Raw genomic sequence first — 23,398 nt, forward strand, 5'->3', positions numbered from 1 at the left:
CTTGCAAACTGTTCATCGGATTGACTTCATTCCACCACCAAAATTTGTAGCTTTCAAAGGAGGTTTAGATGAACTTACAGCACAGTTCCAAAGAGGAGATCTTCTAGGCCACGCAAGTCAATCTTTACTTCTGTAGTTGCAGCTTCAGTTTCAGTAGTTTCCGGCTTCAAACTAGGGCAGTCGATATCCTGCAAACCGTTGATCGGATTGACTTCATTCCACCACCAAAAGTTGCGGCTTTGAAAGGAGGTTCAGATGAACCTATAGCACAGTTCCAAGGAGGAGATCTTCTAGGCCATGCAATTCAATCTTTACTTCTGCAGTTGCAGCTTCAAATTCAACAGCTTCCGGCTTCACATGTGTGAGAGAGAGACCCATTTCAGCACAGTGGAGAAGAGACTCATTTTTGCGCAATAAAGAGAGAGAGAGATGTGATGAGATGAGTGAGTCCAAATGAGGAAAAGTCTTATATTTATACACAACGTTGGTGGGTGAATAGATGCGACTGTTGGGCTTCTGAGCCTACATGAGTTGTAGGTTGGCTTGATAATAATTCCATAAACAAAATAAATTCATATCTCCATGAATACTTATCGAAATCGGATGATATTTATATCAATCCTACACCTCTCGATGAGAGGAATCTAATAAAAATATTATCAGCCATGAATAAGATGACCCACATGAAGTTTTTCCCTAGTTTCCAATTTTAACAGTTTCTGATGGGTTCTGGTAAGGCGTTCTCTCTGCAGATGCAACCAAACTTTGTCACCCACCTGAAACTTGTGTGGTACCCCTGTGGGTGAGGAGAAGTTGTTCCTGTGTCTTGTCATGACTGTATCCCTTTGCTGCTGCTGCTGCATGGAGGAACCCTTCGCGGGGGTCATGGATGTGATGACAATATTCCCCTTACTTTGGGAGTGAACCAAACAGATGAATTTCCTAGTCTGGGAGATGAGCTTGCTGCCTTTCTTAGCAGTGATCAAAGATGTGGTGGTAGGTGGGGCTACCTCTGGTATCCTGTATAATGAATTATTCAAAGAAATAATGACAACACGAGGCCTGGACTCATACACAACATGTCGCCTCCACAAGTATGGCTGGCCTAATAATACATCACAAACATCCAGAGGTGTAACATCACACAATACCTCATCTGTGAAGGGTTTGATGCTGTAGGGAAGGTAGCACTGCTAGCAAACTTTTAGATCTTGTCCTTCGTGAAGCCACTCGATACTGTACGGTTGCGGTGCGGTGTAGTCAGTAGGCCCAACCGCTTCATGACCTCTGCTGAAATGAGGTTCTTTTGGTTGCCACTGTCGACAATGAATTGTAGTGGCGAACCCTTCATCCACATCTGTGAGTGGAAAAGATGCTCCCCCTCTTCTGGATCTGCAGGTTCGTTCTTCTGGATCTTGGCAGTGGCAACAGTGGCACTGGGATCCGCATCAATGATCTGCTTCCCTTTGCCATTCCCCTTGTTAGGTTCTAGCTTAGGGTCAGAACATGTATCTGATTTGGAAGCCTTCAACTCGGCCACCAACGACTGCTTGGTCCGACACTCACTTGTGTTATGAGTGGGACTCTTGTGGAACTCACACCACTTTCCTGTGTCCTTCTTCGGCTTCGTGGTGTTGTTCTTTTCTTGCGGCTTCGACGGGTTATCTTGGGTCACCCCACCTTGGCTTTGTCCTTTGGGCTTCAGATTTGCAGATCCAAAGTCTCGCTTCTTCTGTTTGAACTTTTGCTCGATTTTGACAGCGTATCGGTATGCTGTGCCGAGTGAGGAGATGTTCAAGAACCCCATCTCTTCCTGGATGTATCTGTGTAGGCAGCCACGGTATTTGAGTACCAGATGCAGCTCAGAATCTTTGATACCCAATTGTGTGCGAAGGGTATGAAAAATGTTTGTGAACTCCAGCACATCTTGGTCTCGTCCTGTCGCAGTTTGGTCCATTTGATGTATTTGTCCTCATAGCTTCCGACAGGGTAGTACTGCTTCTTGATGGCATCCCGGAAGTCATTCCAAGTGGTTGCGGCTAGAAATAGTGAGCCTGTACTTTCATCCTTCTGCTCGCAGTAGGTTTCCCACTAGTCCTTGATGTGGGGGGCTGCTTTGAGAAGAGCGAAAACAATCTTTTCCCGACTTGAAAATTCATGAACAGAAAAATACCCCTCTAGCAGATTTAACCATTTATCTACGGCATCCACGTCTATTTGACCCACGAAGATGGGGATTTCAAAATTAACTTGTACCTTAAAGGGCATGGCGTTTCCAGAGTAGCTGCTGGAAGCCGATGCGTCGCCTCTGGGTAGCCGCTGAAGGATCTGTGCAAAGTTGTCCATCATCGCGTTCCTTTGACGCTTGAGGGCTTCTTCGAGCAAGATTTTTATAGGATCTTCTGCCCCCTCGTCTTTCTTCTCATCTACCATGGGAGGCCATCGGGATTTGCAAGACTGGTCTTGCAAAGGTTCGACCAGTTCAAGCCCTAACTCCTTATATCCCGACCTCGTTGGGGACATGCAAAGAAAAATAGAGAAAAAGCAGACCGCTCTGATACCACTGATCCAGACTTAAACAGGAACGCAACAAATTATAGAGATAACCATAAATACAGAGATGAGATAACCATAAATATTGAGATGCAGCGGAAATAATACTTCATTTCATAATGTAAAATACTGAAATGTGCTTACAAACAGAAATAGTTATATTATAACAACACTCTCTTTGTGCAAACACTTCATCTCTTTCTGTATAGGCCCTCTCTCGCACACCCACTATGGACTTATCCTGTGCGCCTGCTCTCCTCTATCTCCTCCTCTATCAGATTTGTATGACCTCTTATGTGCCCTGATGATGTGGAATTCCTCGAACCCATCCAAATGATAGGTTGTGACTAAGGCAAGCCAAATGGAAAGGTTTTGAAATCCTGTTCCCTACAAATCAGCTAGGGCGATGGTAGCTTATCTCTGACAAGAGATGTGGCGGCTACATGCCTCTGAACTATTCTAAAAACTATGTTACAATGAGGCTCGAAGGCCTATTTATTGTTGAGAAATAATGGAAAACCTTTCACATTCCGAAACCTAACCCTAGAAGATGAAACGCCAAATTGTGGGCCCCGTTTGGGTAAATTGGTACATCAATTTCCCGGGGTCGTAACTTTGGCATATGATCTCCGTTTGACGCATACAATAGCTCGTTAGAAAGATCTATCCAAGCACTACCACTTTGGGAGGCAACATCGGTCCATGGACCGATGTTGCCCAGATTCCCAAAAAAACGTCGTTTAGGGCCTCAAAACGGCTCTAGAAGTTCAGGACCCAAAAAGCTACTAAAAATAGTAAACTGTGCTGCAATTTAGGAAACTAAAAAGATTGAAAGAGACAGTTGTGGGGGTCCAAATGGGATATGTGGGTGGCCACCAACATCCACCTGGATCAGTGTTGCTCTTTGTATTCTCATAATGTGCTATAATTTCCTCCGTGAAAATTAACCATGTAACAAGTTGTTTATGAAAACAAATCCCTTTATACCATAAAAATTGATCTTGTTCTAAATATGAAGATGCAATACATACCTTTTGTAATAGTGGTACACCATGTAAATCAAAATATTTCTCCATCTATAGTATCCAATTTACCGGATCCTTGCCATCAAACTTCCTCATCTTGCTTTCTCTTGATTTTAGGATGCTTGATCCTAAAATGACTATAACTCTGTACTTTCAGATCTTTAAGTTTTGAAATTTTGAACTACAGTAGCCCTCTATGTCCTATTTCTAATGCCACCAGTCATATTGAATTTAAATTCTCCAAGAAAGAGTTATGCACAATCTCCCAAGATGACATGATTATATACCTTCTACGAAGAGTGAAATTGTATGAAGTGCCACATGTCACTATTTTGACCTTAGGATCTCAAAAATATACACAGGAAACTACAGTTTGTCCTCTTTCTGTAAACTCTTACAAAATTTCAATCTGAATCTCAAAACAAAAGTTATGATTGTTTTCCCCGGGTCACCTGTTTGGAATGTAATTCGGGAGTCTGCAAAAAAGCCAACCTCCTTAGATCATATCTCTGCAAATATAGCACGAAAAGCTTTGAAATGCAGACCCGAGGTTCAGAATGATTTTAAACCAAATGGGTTTTTGTTTTAGCATCTGAAACGGCACAGAAAAAAGTTATAGCCAAAATACCATAATGACCTGTTTGGAGCAGCAAAACCCTACAATGCAAAGCTCTGATACCAAATGTTATGAAACCAGCTCACCAAAAAGTCTATATAAAAGATAGATCAATACCTTAGAAATAAGCCTCTTTGATGGGGAAACCTCCGTTACATTACACAAATGAACAATTCTTGGATGATACAAATGAAAAGACCTCCTTTCTATATATAGGAGTCTAAGGGGTCATAATATAATCAGAGCCGACATAACAATAATAATATACAGGCACAATAATAACAATAGTGGGCATCTATGGGGCACAATAGTAACAATATGGGGACTAAATAGGTACAACAATATAATAAGGGGGTTGTACTAATAACAATAAGGGGGTACACTAGTAGTATAGTGGCCTAACATGTGTATACAGGTGGATGGTGATGAAAGCAGGCAAGAGGAGATCAAATTTTAAATTTGACACACAGTAGGGACACATAGATAAAGTGTAGCAGAATTGTAGATGCAAAAGAAACAAAGAACATTCCATTTAAAAGTACAGGAGAATGGTAGAACAAGATCATGCAGAGGTCTTGAAGATAGAAGGTGAGAAGATTGCAACAACCTAGAGCAAGGAGTGCTCAATTGGTTCCAAAGAGGAAAGAACCGAAGAGATGCCAAAAGACTAAGCTTAGAGGAGAGAAGCTTAGTGAGGCATATGTAGCAAGAAGGAGACTTGTTACTGCAGAAGTATTGTTACAACTCAAAAGAAGATCATAAAGGAAATTCCACAGAAGATGTGGGTAGAATTGCTAAGGGATGAAGGAAGCTGGTAAGAGTTTCTAAATGAAAGAAGAATGTGGCAGAAGGGTGAAGAATTATAACAGAGGTTGGATAAAGAAGACAGTTGTGTTCTTAAAAGGTGCAGATGAGTTGAAGCCTAGAAGGAGCAGAGAGAAGTGCTCAAGAGAGGTTCCAGAGATAGAGAACCAAATGCTTGCCAAAGTATCAAGTAAAGAAGAAAGATTAGTGAGGTAAGTGGCAGCAGGGAGGACTTGTTGTTGTAAAGGCTTTAGTACAGCTCATAGTAAGTGAGTGAGGAGCTCATGAAGATAGAGAAGGAGATGACTACTAATAGTCATAGCAGAGGTTCTGAGGAAGACCACAGTAGAAGAAAAGTGAAGAAGGAGGATGCCAAGGCAAATGGAAAGAGAATGAGTCAAGAGGAGATTGCAGAGTTAAAAGAGCAACTCAATGCATTAAGGATGCTACTAGAGGAAAGCCAAAGACAAGGTTGGGTCTTGAAGAAAAAGGAAGTAAAGTGGCATAAGTTACAGAGAAGGCTACATGAAAGAAAAGTGAAGTGGCTGGTGGAAAAACTCAGAGAAGTTGAGTTGGAAATGGAAGTTTCCATTTGTAAAGCAGAACATGGTGAAGTTCTGGGTAAAGATGAAGAATGGAGATCAGTGAACTATTGGGATAGTTCAAAGTAGCATGAGGCTATCAAGCCTTATATTTTTGAATCTAATACTTTTGGTGTGTTTGCAAGTTCTAAAGAGGATTGATAGTATTATGAAGCTATCATCAAACTTGATAAAAATCACTAGATTTCAGAGGATAACTTGGATCAGCATACTAATGTGATGACAGAGGGTGAAGAGTACTTTTCAGAAGATAAGTATTCTATAGCAGAGTATGATGGAGAATGCCACTTGAATGATGAAAATATTGAATTGTTGCAGCAGAAAGAAATTATTGATGAATTGTTATTTGGAGTTGATACAAAACAAGGACAATTCCTTATGGAAGAAGGAGATGAAGATCAGCCTGAAGAGCTGATATGTGAAACATTAATTAAGGCTATTGAACCTTACATTTTTCAAACTGACAATTGTTTTGTGAATATAGGGATTATAAGTGTTGAACGGGAACTTATTTGTGTGGAGATGAATGAAACAGAATTGTCTATGGAAGGAAATCTGATTGAATCATTGGGCAATAGTGACCATGTAAAGGATGAAGCTGGAAATGAAGGGCATGGTGATAAAACACTTGCTAAATGTAAAGAGGAAATTGAATTGCTAGAGAAGTTGCTAGGAGGAAATGGCAATAGAAAAGAAATGGCTACATCAGTACTTGATAGTAGCAGAGAGTCTCTAAAAGACATGGAGACAAAAGAGTGTTTTAATTTACAAACCAATAGTTTGTTTGCAGGAACAATAAATAGAATGATTGACTGTGATGTTGTGATCGAAATTGAACAGAGGTTATTTGGAGATGAAATGGAAGTTTAGAAGCAACAAGAGGGTAAGGATGTAAGGGTGGCAGTAAGGATCCAACAACACCAAAGTGAAGGTAACCAGCAGAAGATTAAAGGCAAACTTGAAGAAGAGACTATGTTAGCTGAAAACATAGTAAGGGATGATCATTCCATCATAATGATAGGCACAATGGAAGCTATTGAGGAAGTCAACAAAGAAGAAGGACTAAACTCTCATCAAAGGATCAGTGAGTGGGAGAAAGAAGTGGAGCTACTGGAGAAATGGATGAAAGCACCAGTAGGGAAGAAACAACCTAAGAAAAATTGCAAAGGATATGCAAGAGAGGAAGAGGGAAAAGTCCAGCAAAGAAATGAGTTGGACATAGAAATTGAAGAATTATGGAAATTAATGATGAAGCAGTCCAAACGGAGGAGATTGACAGCAAAAGGAAGAGTGATCAATTAAAAGTTGAAATTGATTAACAAGGATAGGAAGATGAAATAGAAGATAGCAGACATATAACAACAGAAAAGATGCAGAGCATTTGGACAGTTACAAATTAAAGTTTGGGACCCCGGAGGTTTTCTATCAACATATGAGAATGCATGATCAGGATATCATGAATGTTTTCAACCTTGAGATTCTGATGCAGGAGCATTCGGCTCAGAAAAATCATTCTATTTTAGTAGACATAGGGGGTATTGTGTTTCCAAGGAAGTTAGATTCTTATGTGTCAGATTAATGTACTTATTAAGGTTTTAAGTGATTTTAATGAGAGAAGCTAGAATAGGGATTAATTAAGTATTGTGAGGCATATTTGTAAATGTCCTCAAATGTTGGAGAACACGAGAGAATTAGGATAGTTGAGAGGTTGAGAGATTGAGAATTAATTGTAAATCTTAGATTAGTTGATTTGTGGATTAGAGAGGATCCTTAGAGATAAAGAAGAGATTTTAGGATTTTCTTGAGAAGGTTATGGATCTAAACCAGGAATTGTTTATAGAATCTTTTTGTATAAGTGTAAGACAAAAAGGCATAGAAAAAGGATAGCTAACTAGGAATTAGTTCGAGAGTTAGAGAGTTTGATTGTAGCCTACAGGTAGATAGGAAAGTAAGAGGCCACAGATATTGGAAATCAGGCTAGAGTGAGACAAAGACTCATGATGTAATTATTTGTTTATATATACATAGAGATTTCGATTCCTGAGTGTGTGATGTGTGTTGATTGATGGAATTATAGATTGTGTGTGTATTAGCAGTAATTATGCATAACATATGGTTGCAGGTGTGCAGAACATAGAGATCAAGTGTAGGGAAGAGTGTATCGGGTTTACACATAGACAGAGTTGGAGGAAACTGTAATGTTACAGTGAAGGTATACTATGAGGTTCTTAAAACCTAAGGAGTTACGCAGTGGAAGCATAGAAGAGCGAAGGAATATAGAACGAAGTTGAAGATTAGGATTAGAATAGTTGAAGACCGGAAGGTGAAATCACATAAACAGGCAGAAACCCGAACAAATGCACTATTACACAGTATAGTGAAAAGAACGTAGCAGTGGAGCATAGTCGTTGGATCATTCAGATCAACGAACGGGAGTGGTGGAGATAGGCGACCAGGATTAAGTCGTGTAGGATAAAGTAAATAAGATGAATGGTGAAGATTAAGTTGAGTTGTTTAAGCTTCTAATTAAGCACATGGGCAGTTTCCAAAGATGGGAAGTGGTTTCTCGCGCGGCCTCAAAGCTGTAAGCAGTAATAAAAAAATAGACATGAGAAAGTTATGAACTGTGACTAAATCCAGTTGAAGTCTAGATAGATCACATTCATCCGTTGGGTGATTGATTGGATGGATATCGCGTGCTAACACTCGCAGAGGTTAATCCAAAAAACAAACGCAATGAGGTTTTACTCAACAAGGTTAAAACCTTGTTGAGTTCTAATAATCTTGACAGTTCATTCAGTGACTAATCAGATGGTAATCATGCGCAAAAGTGCACACAGGTTAACATTTGGGTGGACCCAATGAGTTGTTCAAAGAAATTTAACGTCTTTGAGTTCTGGCAGGTGAATGATTTAAGTTTGGAGATCGTGCAATAGTCGTTGATATGAAAGAGTGAAATCAATGGTGGAGGTTGAACGCGATAAAGGTTGAGCGTCGGAAAATGTGTAAAGTCATGTGAATCAACAGAAAGGTAAGGTTAAGTGTGGTTTATGTGTATTTCTATTATATTAGGGTTATAGTAGAAATGAGTGGGTTTAATGTATTATGGGTAAAGTTTGGGTTTTAACCAAAGAGTATGGTTGATAAGTGCCAAAGTTTAAGAATAACCCAAAGTCGTAACCCGTGGATAGTTAAATGAAATATGTCCTCTTAAAGAATTAACCTTTGATAAAGTGGGTTTTCATCCAATGTTATGTTTCCGCATAAGAGGTTAATTAAGAGCTTAAACCTTGAATTATAAAGGCTTCCCTTATACAGAATTTTAGAATTCCCTGGACATGTATATGACATGCAATTCAATTTGCATAATGTGAGTATTGTCAGCTTAGGCTGGCATCATAGTCATAGGTTGACTACATTTTGGAATGAACAATTTAGTGTCTTTGAAGAAAAAATTGAATTTTGTATGTGTCCTAGCTTAGAACCCAACTTTTTGATAACATAACTAAACTAATCATTACCTCAAGAAAGAAAAAAAAACCATGGAGAAATACTTGGCATCACTCAAATAGTCTATCAAATCATTAATGCGGGGAAGTGGAAATCTATACATCATTATAATTTTATTAATGGCTCTTGAATCAGTACACATTCACTATCCCACATCTTTATTTAGGTTGAGTAGTATAGGAATAGCACATGGACTCAAATTCTCCTTAATGAGGCCCTTATCTAGCAACTCTTGCAATTGTCTTTTTATTTCTTCATTCTCTTGTGCAATCATCTTCTATGTTATGTTATTTGGAAGAACTGTTCCTAGAATCAAGTCTATATGGTGGTTAATGCTGCTAGTAGGAGGTAATTTACTTGGTATATCATCAATAATAATATCAAAAAACTCATCCAACATAGCTTTAAATTTCACATGTAAATGGTCAAAATATGTACTATTAAGTATTTCTTTTGGCTTATCAATCAAATAAAAGTGTACATATTCCTTGTTGACTTCTTGCAATAACAATTAGGGGAATTTTGAGGTCTAAAATGGGCCTCCTAAGGAAAGTAATAAAATAATAGTTAAAAAAACAAAATAAGATTTATGAATTTATAAAGAAAAATTAAGGAAACTATTTTCTATTGTATTTCCAGCTTATTTCCTTATAGGTTTACTCAAACGTCAAGTGTAGACATCCATTGGATGTAGGACTTCAATTCCACATCCAATCAGTGCCCACTCTACATACTTCTTAGTAGACCCACATCGAGAAAAACTAAAATACATGAAAAATGAGCAAAGAGTAACTGACAAGTGATTTTTCTTTTTCAATTTATCAAGACATTATTTAAGGTCCAACCAATCTATGTCCTAAGTGAGAAGGGCATGAGCCACAAAATTCCGAGTGAGCTAGTAGAACTATGAGGTATGGTGAAACTTGGTGTCCTAGGCTCTATTGGTTCCTTGATTGGAAATGAGATACTTGACTATGAAGTTGATTTCCTTGTCATAGTGATCGGGCCTATCCCTCTTAACCTTGACACTCAAATATCAAAGGAAATGTTTGATTATAGGTTGAAAGGAGTAATGAAATGCCCTTATTACAATGTGGGCTACTAGCTCAATCTTGGTAGAATGCATTAGACCTTTCCCATGTAGTAGGAGTGTGGAGCTATAACTACCTATGAGAGCCAGATGCAAAGAGTAGAAAGAGGACAAGGGAAATTGTTGCAACAATATGTGATAGAAACAACAAACTAGCGTACAACAAAGGGGTCACTCAAATACTCCATGGGGTAGAAATGGGGGAAAATCCACCATCATTCCATTTGTTGAAAATTGATGGTGCTATCTTCTATCATCATTCTCATTACATCCCAAGCCATCATTCCACAAACTCCCCATTATGCTAACCTAAAATGTGACCAACACCTAATGGCCATGTACGAAGATGATGTCTAAAATTGTATGTAATGAGGAGAGGTCAAAGTGGCATGTGCTTGCTAACAATGTTACCTCATCCCTATCACATGCAAACTCTGTAGTTGAGCTATGGGAGAAACCCTTACCAAAGTATAAAATGAGTTGGGGTACAAATTGGGTTTGAAATAAAAATACTCTCTAGATTAATGCGATAACATCATCTATATACACTGAGGTTACCACACAATACAAATGTATTATTAAGGAAATTATTAACATTTACCTTAATTTGAGATGTAAATAAGAAAATAACTTAAAGAGGGTGGACTATAAATGAGAGGAACACAATCTACATATGGTATACTAGTCAACTCATGGGTCGATAATGAATATGCATAATATATTAGAACAAACTGTGAAAGCTCTATGGAAGAGAGAGAAGTGAATGATTGTGAAGCTAACTTACTCATTGTACATATTATACATTGAAATACATTTTAGTTTATCATTATTAATGACTATTCATCTTTCATAATGTGCCTTGAGTTAATTGTTAGCATAACACTTAGTCTTATGTAATGATCTCGATCTATCATGTCTGCAATGTTGGGGCATGTACACATGTTGTCGAGTTACACATACGCAAGTTACTAAAATATGCACTCACAAGCTACAACATGGTGCCCATGTGTGTTGCCAAGTCATTGAAGTGTGTTTTATCTAAGTCACAACCTAGACATGCATATGCATCAAATGTTATAGAGATTTTATAGTATGCTTTAATCTCCTTCATTATCAATAATTAAAAGCTACCCTATGAAAGAGATTGTGCACTTTAATGCTTTAAGTGTGAAGGTTGGTGTAGGTAGAAGACATTTACATAAAAGATGAATGTTTTTAGCATGCATGAAAGTATACACTAAATTTTTATAATTAGAAAAGATGAGTTGCAATGTTTAGCTTAGTTGAATGAGGTTGATATAAGGGATGATCTTTTTGAGGGCATGAGACAATGCGGGCTAATTCACATAGCATTGCAAGTAAAATAGTTGATGATGACAACTACAAAGTGTTCAATGGATCTATTAATTACAATTTAATGTAATGTTAAGAATGTTTATCTACTCTTTTAAAATTTAAGTTAAGCATTGGCTAGGGTGAGTTTACATATTGGATAACATGCATCAATTATCCAACCTAATGCTCGACAGTTAATGCACACCGACTGTATATGCGCATCATTGGATCTAAGTGAGTACATTTGTTGTGGGGGATCCAACAATGCACATATACAACCACTGCACATTAACTTCCATGCAACAGGTTGGATAATTGCCTTTTGCACGACAGTTAATGCGCAACAGCTATATATGTGCATCGTTGGATCTATGTGAGTACATTTATTGTGGGGGATCCAACGATGCACATATATAGTCACTACACATATACTCAACTACGAGATGTTGTCAATAACATATACCCAACTACGAGATGTTGTCAATAAGATTGTGTAAAACTTGGTAAAACATAGATATGTCCTGGAACAACTATTATGCCTCACATTTAATCGCCGCCCTTAACCCTTCCCATGAAATTTAAACCTATAACTTCATAAAATTTTACCTCTCATAAACACACAAATCTACACCTTGAGAATTAAGTATACTCATCTATACTTATCCCAAATCTATACTTATCCCAAATCTACACCTTAAGACTTAAATGTCTACTTATCCCAAATCTAGATTTCAAAAATAAAGTGTACTCATATATACTCATCACATATTAATATTAAAAAGAAATATACTTTGAAAGTTAAATATACTCATCTATTTTGATCCCAAATCTACACCTTGAACTTGAAAGTTAAGTGTACTCATCTATACTTATCCCAAATCTACACCTCAAAAGTGAATTGTCCTCATATGTACTCATCACATATTGACATTAGGGAGAAGTCAATTAGGTGGTTCAGAGTTCCCACTTGGCAAATTAAAAAGTGAGATCCTCAATTATACTTATCCCAAATCTACACCTCAAGAGTGAAGCGTACTCGTATGTACTCATCACATATTGATATTAAGGAGAAGTCAATTAGGTGGCTCGGATTTCCCACTTGGCAAATGAAAAAGTGAGATCCTCAATTAAAAACAACGAAAGCCTCTATGGTCAAAAACTAGGGGAAAGTGCGAGAAATTGATTATTTTACGGTCATATAATGATTCCCCATTGTTTAGAGAATCAATAATTCACCTTCTCCTTTTTGACTCTTTTTAATTCGTCGCCGTGTTTGCTCCATCGAAAATGGAATCTTCAGAAGCAATGCCCTCCGTTCACTTCATCTTTTCCTATATGATTGAAAATTTATTGAGTGGCGATGTGAAAACGAAACAAAGCGTATGAATTCAATTCACCCACGATATATATGTATGCAACTACAAAAAAAAATGGCAGGCAGGAGGACATTGTGTGGGCTCACTCACTCTCAGAATCTTCTGCTTTTACCCTTTCTAGCACATGGACAGAGAATGATGCTATTCTAAGTTTGCGCCATTGAAACTATTATTATTATGACTGCCTCAATATTCATTAACGGTCAGCACGTATAATAAGAAAACATACAATCCACTGACATCTCAGACAAACGCCTGAAACGAAACGACCTCGATTTAGCAGTAGAGTCATATGACAACCATGATCGGAGAGAGTAGTCTTTTAATGTTGGTTTATTTTCGAATGTAATCTATCTGGAATCCAAATCCAATCAGAAATCTGAATGTTATTTTTGAAAAGTTTTCTAGTTTATTTTTTAATGTAATCTATCTAAAATCCAATCAGAAAGCTGTTGCAAACTCCACATACTATTTTCAGATACAATTTATCTAGAATCAGGCACCACAACTAGAAATCGACACCATAACTAAAATCTGTTGCAAACTCCAAAGACTATATTTGAAAAAAAATCTGATTTTTTCAACCAAAGATAGGTTACAAACTCCAAAAAGTTCCACTTAAACACTACTGCCACCCACTCCCACCCAGAAACCTCAGGGCAACCATTTCCAAAAATAGGGTTTCACATCACTGAAATCAAGATTTGAGGACTAAACAGAAAAACGAATGCATTTTCATATTCATTAACAAAAAGAGACACAGAGAAAGAGAGAGCTTCCTGGTCATATACATCTCAGTCAGCCTGCAATTCGTTATGGACCGTTTTTTTCAGTCAGAGATTTTTCGGCTTCATGGACGGACAAGAGCTTCGATTTATTTAGAGTCTACTGACTGAATTTACAGATTTAGGGTTTCTCAGATGATAGACTCGTGCAGAAGATTTGAATGAACATGAACTGAACCCGCTGGGCTTCCTCGTTCTTTGCAGTACAAGTTAATGTGCTCAACGCTCTCGTTTCTTGCCAGGGCTCTCAATAGATGCTCGAATAACTCTGTTTCGCAGGGTATGGTGAGCCCGCCTTTGTGATCGAAGCCGAACTCCTCCTCGGCTCGGTCGAGCAGGGTTCGAAACACGGGGCGGCTCAAATAGTCCGTCGGAATGATAAACCGCCTCCGCTCTCTCCCCACGTAGACTGCCAGGTAACCCTCTGGAACATCAGGAGGCGCGGAGACCGGAGTCCGGCACCACTCCTCGTCGGAATCGTAAAAAGCAGGAGATGATGCCGAGACCTTGCGGTTCAGGGCGAGGGCATGCCATCGCTTCATTATCTGCTTCAGCTGCACAATCTGCCGGATTCTGTTAATTTTTCTGCTGCCGTTCATTTCGAATCCCGCAGGGCTTCCCGCACTTCCCTAGCGATAGCTCTTAAACGGCGAGATGGGGTCTGGACGAACTCGTCAGGCTGCGTGTCGCGAGCATTGGAAAGCTCGAAAAAAAACCCTAAACACCCACAAACACTGAACAGGTAAAACGGATCAGTCTGGATCAGACCAGACCGATTATTAACAGATTTTCATCACCATGGGACTCGGAGATGCGAGAAACATGAACCCATTACAATCCCAAGGAGCCTCAGAAAGCCTGATTCCAAGACTCTTAAAAGCGCCGTGGGTATCAAGTATTTATGCTATGATTTACGGACGTGCAATAATACAAAAAAGAAAATAGCGACAGAAGTTGGGGGCCGCCGCTTTTAGTCAACTAATCGATAACGGCCCCAAATTTAGCGAAGTTCCAAGAACGTCGCCAAAAGTATGGAGTGGAGTGGACTGGCAGCTAGCTGTTAGTGGGCTGGAAGATTACGGAAATGGAGTTGCAGTAACAATCGGACCGTATTTTCTCCCATCTGTTTTATATGCCACTTGCCATTGTATTCGGAGTTTTAGCATATTCTTCTCAACAAATGTCCGGCAGGCTTAGGGATTTGCATGTGTACGAGAGACACTGAATACATTTATCTACGCCTTCAAACGCATGTGACTACACATGCATTCTACATACTTGGTGGCTGTTAACTTTGATTTATTCAGATTTGCATGGATCTCGTTGGTTTTAAAAAGACAAACCTACAAGATTTCATGTTGTAAATAGTTATTGTAGGTACTTTGATTGATTGATTTGTATTGAGGGTGTTAAATTTTATTGTTGTAAAATGATAGAAGAGGTTAAGTTGTGGTTGGTGAAAGTCTATAGGCATAAGTTGTTATTTGAATATCAATTCTTGAATAGCAATAAGAATAAATAATATTTCAAAAGAATATTAGAATAGGCCTAAGCATTCAAATGGGGAGGGAAAGGCTCTTTTTATTGGAAGGTATATATTCATCTAATTCTTCAAAAATGAAAAGTTATAAAAAAAATGTATTTTATTGACAAGTTATATTAAATAATTGTTACACTTTTATAAAAAATAATGTGAAAATGAAGCACTGATCTTCTAAATTTTAAAAATCTTAAAAATTTAAAAAGTCACTATATTAAAACACTATAAAATCTCAGAAAAAAAAAGAGACATTTTCCCATTAATACGACTTGATCCCTATAGCAATGGACAAATAGTTTTCTCTGAAATCCACGAATTCACCATCCCACCAAATAAATCATGGAATAATAGATAAGTTACATTTATTCAAGTCATTCATTAAAAACCAAAAAAGATGCACAATACATATTACTTGGAACAAAGAAATGTCAAATGCAAGTCCATATTTTCAAGCATGTGAAAGAAATGAAAACATTTATCGGAATGGCATCTGGAGCCCAAGATAATCCTGACAATGAAAAATTGAGGGAGACAAAATTTTCTTGATAGGAGGATAACAAAGAATACCTTTCAACTAAAGACCTGTGTTATGGAGTAGTAGTGAGAATAATCTTGTTATATTAAGATGGAGCTCTTGCCTTGACACCTCCTACTGGTGATTATATTGAAATATGTACTTCTCTCGCCTCCTATGCTACTAGGTTTCCGTCTAGATCTCAATCAACATATTCGAAAACCTGATGATGGGTTGAAAACTTACAATTCAAATGAAAATGGAAAAAATGTATGTAGGATGCAGGGAAATAGTGCTCGAAGATAATCAAGGAGGAGTGATAGCCAAGAGTGCACAAGAAGTTGTTGAATGGGTCATTGGGTATTCAATGAGCTTCGTCGCCCTGTGTCGAGTGTAATAGAACTAACTTGGGGTATCAATTTGTGAGCCATATTATTCTTATAAAAAATATGATTATTAAAAGAAGAATGAAGGAAACACATCGAGACGATGAAGCTCACAGTGACATTTTGGATAAATTATTTATTTGTGTGTTGCAATCTTGTAAATGGTCCAGTGTGATTTATTGTATGAGACTTAATGTTTTCTATCTAGGTGTACAAGATTTAATGATCATCATCATGATTTCATTAGCCCCACATCATATCGTCATTCATCTGCACAATCTCAACCCCCTGCAGCCCTGCTTACATTTGAGGTCTTTGTTTGTGGTATTCTCATGTACCCTACTATCGATGGTAGGTGGGTACTATCACCCATCCTCTATCCTTTCCCATGTCCCAGTTCGCCTTGAAGTTATTGCTTTACAATGATTCTTAAAACTTCTATTCTTTGTGCCTTGTTCGCAGATAGTGTAGTTACTTCTTTGGTCTCATTGTCAGACCAAATGAATGATGAGTACATCAAATACTGTATAGTCAAACAACAAAGTTCGAATAAAGATAAAGATTGTAGAGAAAATGAGACAGAAAGAGTTCATGTGTCAATGGACCACTTGTCCAAACATGAAAGGACCCATACATTATTTTGTAATTGATTTCATCTTTGATTTTATAATTTACTTCCAATGTAAGGAATTTGTTGATATATTGGGTGATTGACTGGATTATTCTATCAGACGTGGCCAAACAATCACGATGTTGTCGCTCATGCACATGTTGCATTTTATGAGTGAAGAATCAATCAAGATTGGGTTCATAATTAAATTAATTGAATGCATTCACACATGGCATCATTGCCTTTGCCTTCAACAAATTCCAAAAGTGAAGTGGATGGTGGAGAAATTAGTTCAGTTGTTTTGAAAATTCAAATTAATGGACAAAACTTGTCATTCTTTTTAGGGAGTGAGTGCAGTGGGATACGTCGATAGAAAACAATGATTTTAGAGGAATGATATGATTCCTTGGCCCCTATTTTTACAATAGTTTCCTTTAAGACATACATGCCCCTATTTTTACAATAGTTTCCTTTAAGATGTACGTGGGACCAATCCGTCCCATTGTGATGGATGTGGGAGTGTATTATAAATTAGTGTTGTTCTCTATGTAAATGAATGAAAATGGGTTACTATTATTATCCTCACTAGTAACCATTCATTCAAATATTTTTAGTCTAATGCATAAGGAACTTAAAAGTTCATACTCTATATGGATTTACTTGCATTGATGGGGCATTGGGTAGATGGAATTGCATCTAGAACAAATGTGTGAGATCAACAGGGAACAAATATGAGCAGTTTATACCCTGCTATTATTTATTGTCGGTACAGAACTTAGAGTAAATTTAAAGAAGTTAAAAAAGATATTGAGGGGTCATTAAAAATATTTCCCCCCTTCTGAAATATAGGAATTTAATGTAACCTTCGTGATTGACTAGTGGTTTTGATATATATTTTTTTAAGGGCAATTTTTTTTAGCCCTTCTAAGATAGGCCAAAAACCTAAGGAAGAGTGGGGATGGGTTCAATTTTGAATGTTGGTAGGCATTGCACTTTCACTAATATGATATGTGGTTATCAAGAAGTTTTTATAGTAAATTTATAATTGGATTACATAAATGCTAAAACATAATCATGGATTTCTAGACGCAAGTATTTATTACTGAAAGCTCCATCCATTGATGTAGAGGAGATTAATAGATTATGCTAGAGCCTTTGATTCCTAAGTATAAGTTCAAAAATTTGATAGATTTAGAGATGCAAGGAACATATTATTGAAAATTCCATCCATTGATATAAAGCGTTTATGAAAATATTGTTGGAATTTAATTCCAACTGCAACATAAATAGCTGGACAGAAATCTGATTTGTTGTAGATATTCCAGACTGTTGGATGCCTCAAAGTCGTGCTTGATATTTTCCATATTTATGTGCACTAAATTTTCAGCATTAAATTCCCCTGCAACATCCGACTTCATTTCTGCAAAAGGCATCACCGCTTGTTGCATTCAATACGCAAATAAGCTTTAGAAGATATTTTTATTATCTTATTGTTTAAAGTCAGATATGTTTTAACATATAAATGTAATGAACAGCAGTTCAGTTTCAAGTTAGAAGAATGACAGAGAGCCTTTTTTGTAACGCACAGCAGTGCTGAAACTGTAATTTTCTGAGATAGCAGAAATTGGTTTGTGGAACTGAAGCGTTCCTATTGTAATCCCTCTGTCAAGAGGAAGATGCTCTTCAGCATAATCTTTTGTGAAAATCCCTCTATGTGAGGAAGACGAATTTGTATCAGTTGGTTTACTGTTTATAAATAGAAGTTTTATTTGCGCATCACTGTTACACCATAACCAGAAAAAAGTCTTGACGTCAAAACAGAGTGTTGCTGATACACGAGTTTCAGCGTTGCTGAAACACCGTTGCTGATACATTGCAGACAACAACTGACGAAACTACGTTGCTGAAACACCGTATTCTGCAAACGATTTTATTTCCGCTGTGTTAAAACAGAGTATTGTTATGTTTTTCAGTTTTGTTTAGAATTATCAGAAATACCACAACATGGTATCGGAGTTGGTCTAGGCACTCAGTGAGTCAAAAACAGAGTTTGTTTTTCACTGTAAGAGATGTAAGAAGCTTATTGAGCAGATTTTCTCTAGCAGAGAAAGTTTTTGCTTGTTTTTATTTATACAGTCAGTATCTCTTTTTATCTATACAAGTTAAGATGGAAAATGCTGGAACAGGTTTGACAAATTCCCAACTGCCACAGTTTAATGGGAAAAATCACAGTTATTGGTCCATAACAATGAAAGCATTGTTTGCTTCTCAAGGAATATGTGAGCTGGTTCAAACTGGCTATGCTGAACCTGCATATGCAACAGTGTTGGTTGCTTTGACAGTAGCTGAAAGAGACCAGTTGAAGAGCGACATGAAAAAGGATGCCAAAGCTCTCTTTTTTCTCTTCTAATCAGTACATGAAAGTGTTTTTCCACGGATTGCAGCAGCAACAAAATCCAAGGAGGCATGGGATATTCTCAAAACTGCCTATCAAGGCATGGAGAAGGTGAAGACTGCAAAGTTGCAGATGTTGAGGAGAGACTTTGAAACACTCAGCATGAAGGAATCTGATACAATAGATTCATTCTTCACTCAGGTTATTGGGTTGATAACCCAGATAAGATCGCATGGTGAGATTCTTGAAGAAGAAGGATTGTAGAGAAGATCTTGAGAATTTTACCCTCAAGGTTTGAATCTATTATGGTAGCAATAGAAGAAACAAAGGATCTCTCACAGTTCACAGTAGATGAACTGAGTGCTTCTCTTATGTCTCATGAACACAGACTAAGTAGAGGAACAGATTCCTCTTTTGAGCAAGCATTCAAGACTCAGATGTCTTTTGGCCAAGGAAAAGGTCGAGGCAGAGCAAATAACAGAGGTCGTGGAAGAAGCCAAAACAAAGGCAGAAATAATCCTGCAAGCACAAGCGGAAGGAGCTGCAATCAGAACCAAGATGAAGGTTCAAGCAAACAGCAAGCTCATGGACAAAGGTATGACAAATCCCAAGTCCAATGTCATTATTGTAAGAAACATGGGCACTACACCAATGAATGTAGAAGAAAACAAAATGACATGAATAGTAGGCAGAATGCTAATTTTGCAAATGAAGAAGATAAGAATCCAAAGATTGTGCTGTTAGCATGTAACATTGCACAAGACAAACAAGAAGATTTTTGGTTCTTAGACTCAGGTTGTAGTAATCACATGACTGGAAATATTGCAATGTTTACCAATCTGGATGAAAATGTGAAATCTGAGGTAACAACAGGTACTGATAGTAATATATCTGTCAAGGGTAAGGGCAGAGTCAGTATCCGAGCAAGAAATGGAGAACAGATGATTGTGCCAGAGGTATACTATGTACCTGGTCTGAAATGTAATCTTTTGAGCATTGGACAGCTCATTAACAAAGGTTACAATGTGTTCTTCAAAGATGATATATGTACAATCAGAGACATACCTCCAAGTAAGAAGATCATTGAACAGGTGCAGATGACCAGCAATAGAATGTTTCCTCTCAAACTCAGGGCATATTTGAAGGAAGGAAGAACTATTTCAGCTATAACACAAGAAGCCTTTCAGGAACAAGTGAAAGATGAGAATTGGTTGTGGCACTTGAGATTTGGACATCTCAATTTCGGAGGCTTGAATCTGTTGCACAGAAAGGGAATGGTAAAGGGATTGCCATTGATCGAGAAACCGGACAACCTTTGTGAGGGCTGCATCTTGGGCAAGCAACATAAAGAAAGCTTTCCAGCAGGAAAGAGTATAAGGGCAAAAACACCCTTCGAAATTGTTCACTCTGATATGTGTAGACCGATGCAAATACCATCATTTGCCGGAAATAAATATGTTTTAACTTTCATTGATGATTACACCAGAAAGACATGGGTATATATGCTGAAACAGAAGAGTGAAGTGTTTGAGAAATTCCGCCACTTCAAAACTCTTGTTGAGAAGCAGTGTGGGCATTATATCAAAGTGCTTAGAACAGATATAGGAGGAGAGTGCATCTCCAAAGACTTTCTGCGTTTTTGCAGAGAGAATGGCATACAAAAGCAGTTCACCACAAGTTATACACCTCAGCAAAACGGTGTTGCCGAAAGGAAGAATAGGACCATTCTTGACATGGTCAGAAGTATGTTGAAGGCAAAACACTTGCTGCATGAGTATTGGACAGAAGCTGTCATTTGCGCAGTTTACATCTTGAATAGATGCCCAACTAAAGTTGTCATGAACAAAATACCAGAAGAAGCATGGAGTGGTCAAAATCAAACTGTCACTCACATGAGAGTATTCGGTTGTGTAGCATATGCACATGTACCAGATCAGCTAAGGAAGAAGCTTGACAGTAAGGGGGAGAAGTGTGTCTTTATTGGCTATTGTGATGAGTCAAAAGCATACAAACTCTATAATCCATCCACCAATAAATTAATAGTAAGCAGAGATGTGCAGTTCATTGAAGATGAAGCTTGGGATGGAAGCTTAGAGAAGACAGTGAATGTGAAGACAGTGAATGTGAAGACAATTGTGTCTCACGAAGAAGAAGAGGAAGGGACAGCAGCAAATAATCCTTCCTTGGTGGCTCCTCCTCCACCACAGGAAGTAAAACAAACCACACCACAAGCTGGAATTTGAACAGCCTTGAGAAGTCAAGGAAGTGCTTCTCCAAGCACACCACAGGGATTAGAAATACCCTCAAGTTCGGATGAAACTCCAAGCACAACAAGAAGACTAAGATTCAGAAATCTGAATGAGATTTATGAACAAGGAGAGGTAAGTAACATACCGGTCTGAATTCATTATTCACTTTGTATTGTCATGCTGATGACCCAGTTCATTTTGAAGATGCTGTAAATGAAGATAAATGGATTAAAGCAATGAATGAAGAAATTGGTGCAATTGAGAAGAGTAAAACATGGGAGTTAGTGGACCTCCCTAAAGGCAAAGATGCCATTGGAGTTAAGTGGGTCTATAAGACCAAAAGCAATGCTGAAGGCAAGATTGACAGGCACAAAGCAAGACTTGTTGTGAAAGGCTACAAGCAGCAACAAGGCAAAGACTATGATAAAACCTTTGCACCAGTAACAAGGATGGAAACAGTCAGAACAGTGTTGTCTATTGCAGCACAATACAAATGGAAGATTTATCAAATGGATGTTAAATCTGCATTCCTGAATGGAGTGTTAAAAGAAGAGGTTTATGTTGAACAACCTCCAGGCTATGAAGTTGAAGGCCAAGAGCATAAAGTCTGCAAACAAAAGAAGGCTCTTTATGGGCTGAAGCAAGCTCCAAGAGCATGGTACAGTAGAATAGATGCTTATCTGATTGAGAAAGGGTTTGATAAGTGTGATGGTGAACCCACACTCTACATAAAGGAGAATGACGGTAAGATTCTTATTGTTGTTTTATATGTAGATGATTTGATTTTTACTAGCAATGATGCTTCTCTCATTGTTGATTTTAATGCAGTCATGAAAAGTGAATTTGAAATGACTGACTTGGGCTTCTTAAGATATTTTCTTGGAATTGAAGTAGACCAAAGTGAAAATGGTGTTTTCATTTCTCAAGTTAAATATGTAGAAGCAGTGTTGAAGAGATTTAACATGCAGAACAGCAAGGCAGCTGTGACTCCAGTTGTAATGGGGTTGAAATTGACCAAAGAAGACAACAGCAAGGATTTTGATCCAAAATTGTATAAGAGCATAGTTGGAAGCCTTATGTACTTGACTGCAACTAGGCCAGACATTATGCACGCTATGAGTTTAATCTCCAGATTTATGGAAAGACCGAAAGAGACTCATTGGCAGGCAGCCAAGAGGATTCTAAGGTATGTGAATGGAACGAAGGGGTTTGGTATTTTATACTCCTCTTCTGAAAGTTTCATGTTGACAGGTTACACTGACAGCGATTGGGTTGGAAGTGTTGATGATAGGAAAAGCACATCGGGATATGTGTTTCATATGGGATCGGGAGCCATCTCATGGGCTTCCAAGAAGCAACCAGTTGTGTCTTTGTCAACAGCAGAGGCAGAGTATGTGGCAGCAACAGCAACAGCATGCCAAGCAGTGTGGCTGAGAAGAGTTCTTAGAGATTTGTGTTATGAACAAGAAAAGGGCACAACCATTTACTGTGACAATAGCTCAGCAATAACATTGTCTAAAAACTCTGTTTTTCATAAAAGGACAAAGCACATAGACACCAAATTTCACTTCATACGTGAATTGGTTAACAATGGTGAGATTGTTTTGCAACACTACAGAACAGAGGATTAGTTCGCTGACATCTTGACAAAACCATTGGGAAATAAAAGTTTTGATCATTTCAGGAAATCCCTGGGTATGCAGAAAAACACAGCAGTTGAAATTGAGGGGGAGTGTTGGAATTTAATTCCAACTGCAACATAAACAGTTGGACAGAAATCTGATTTGTTGTAGATATTCCAGACTGTTGGATGCCTCAAAGTCGTGCTTGATATTTTCCATATTTATGTGCATTAAATTTTCAGCATTAAATTCCCCTGCAACAGCCGACTTCATTTCTTCAAAAGGCATCACCGCTTGCTGCATTCAATACACAAATAAGCTTTAGAAGATATTTTTATTATCTTATTGTTTAAAGTCAGATATGTTTTAACATATAAATATAATGA

The 23,398-nt window shown here is 37.9% G+C and overlaps 1 pseudogene; it reads right to left on the reverse strand.

Annotated features, from left to right (window-relative positions):
• Positions 1–13,623: 13,623 nt before the first annotated feature.
• LOC149176046 (protein SMALL AUXIN UP-REGULATED RNA 12 pseudogene) lies at positions 13,624–14,571 on the reverse strand (annotated as a pseudogene).
• Positions 14,572–23,398: the final 8,827 nt, after the last annotated feature.

This window comes from Pinus tabuliformis, chromosome 4_1 (assembly GCF_031772625.1).
Source record: "Pinus tabuliformis cultivar Carrire ecotype Pingquan chromosome 4_1, CPIR1, whole genome shotgun sequence".
NCBI classification, from domain to species: domain Eukaryota; kingdom Viridiplantae; phylum Streptophyta; class Pinopsida; order Pinales; family Pinaceae; genus Pinus; species Pinus tabuliformis.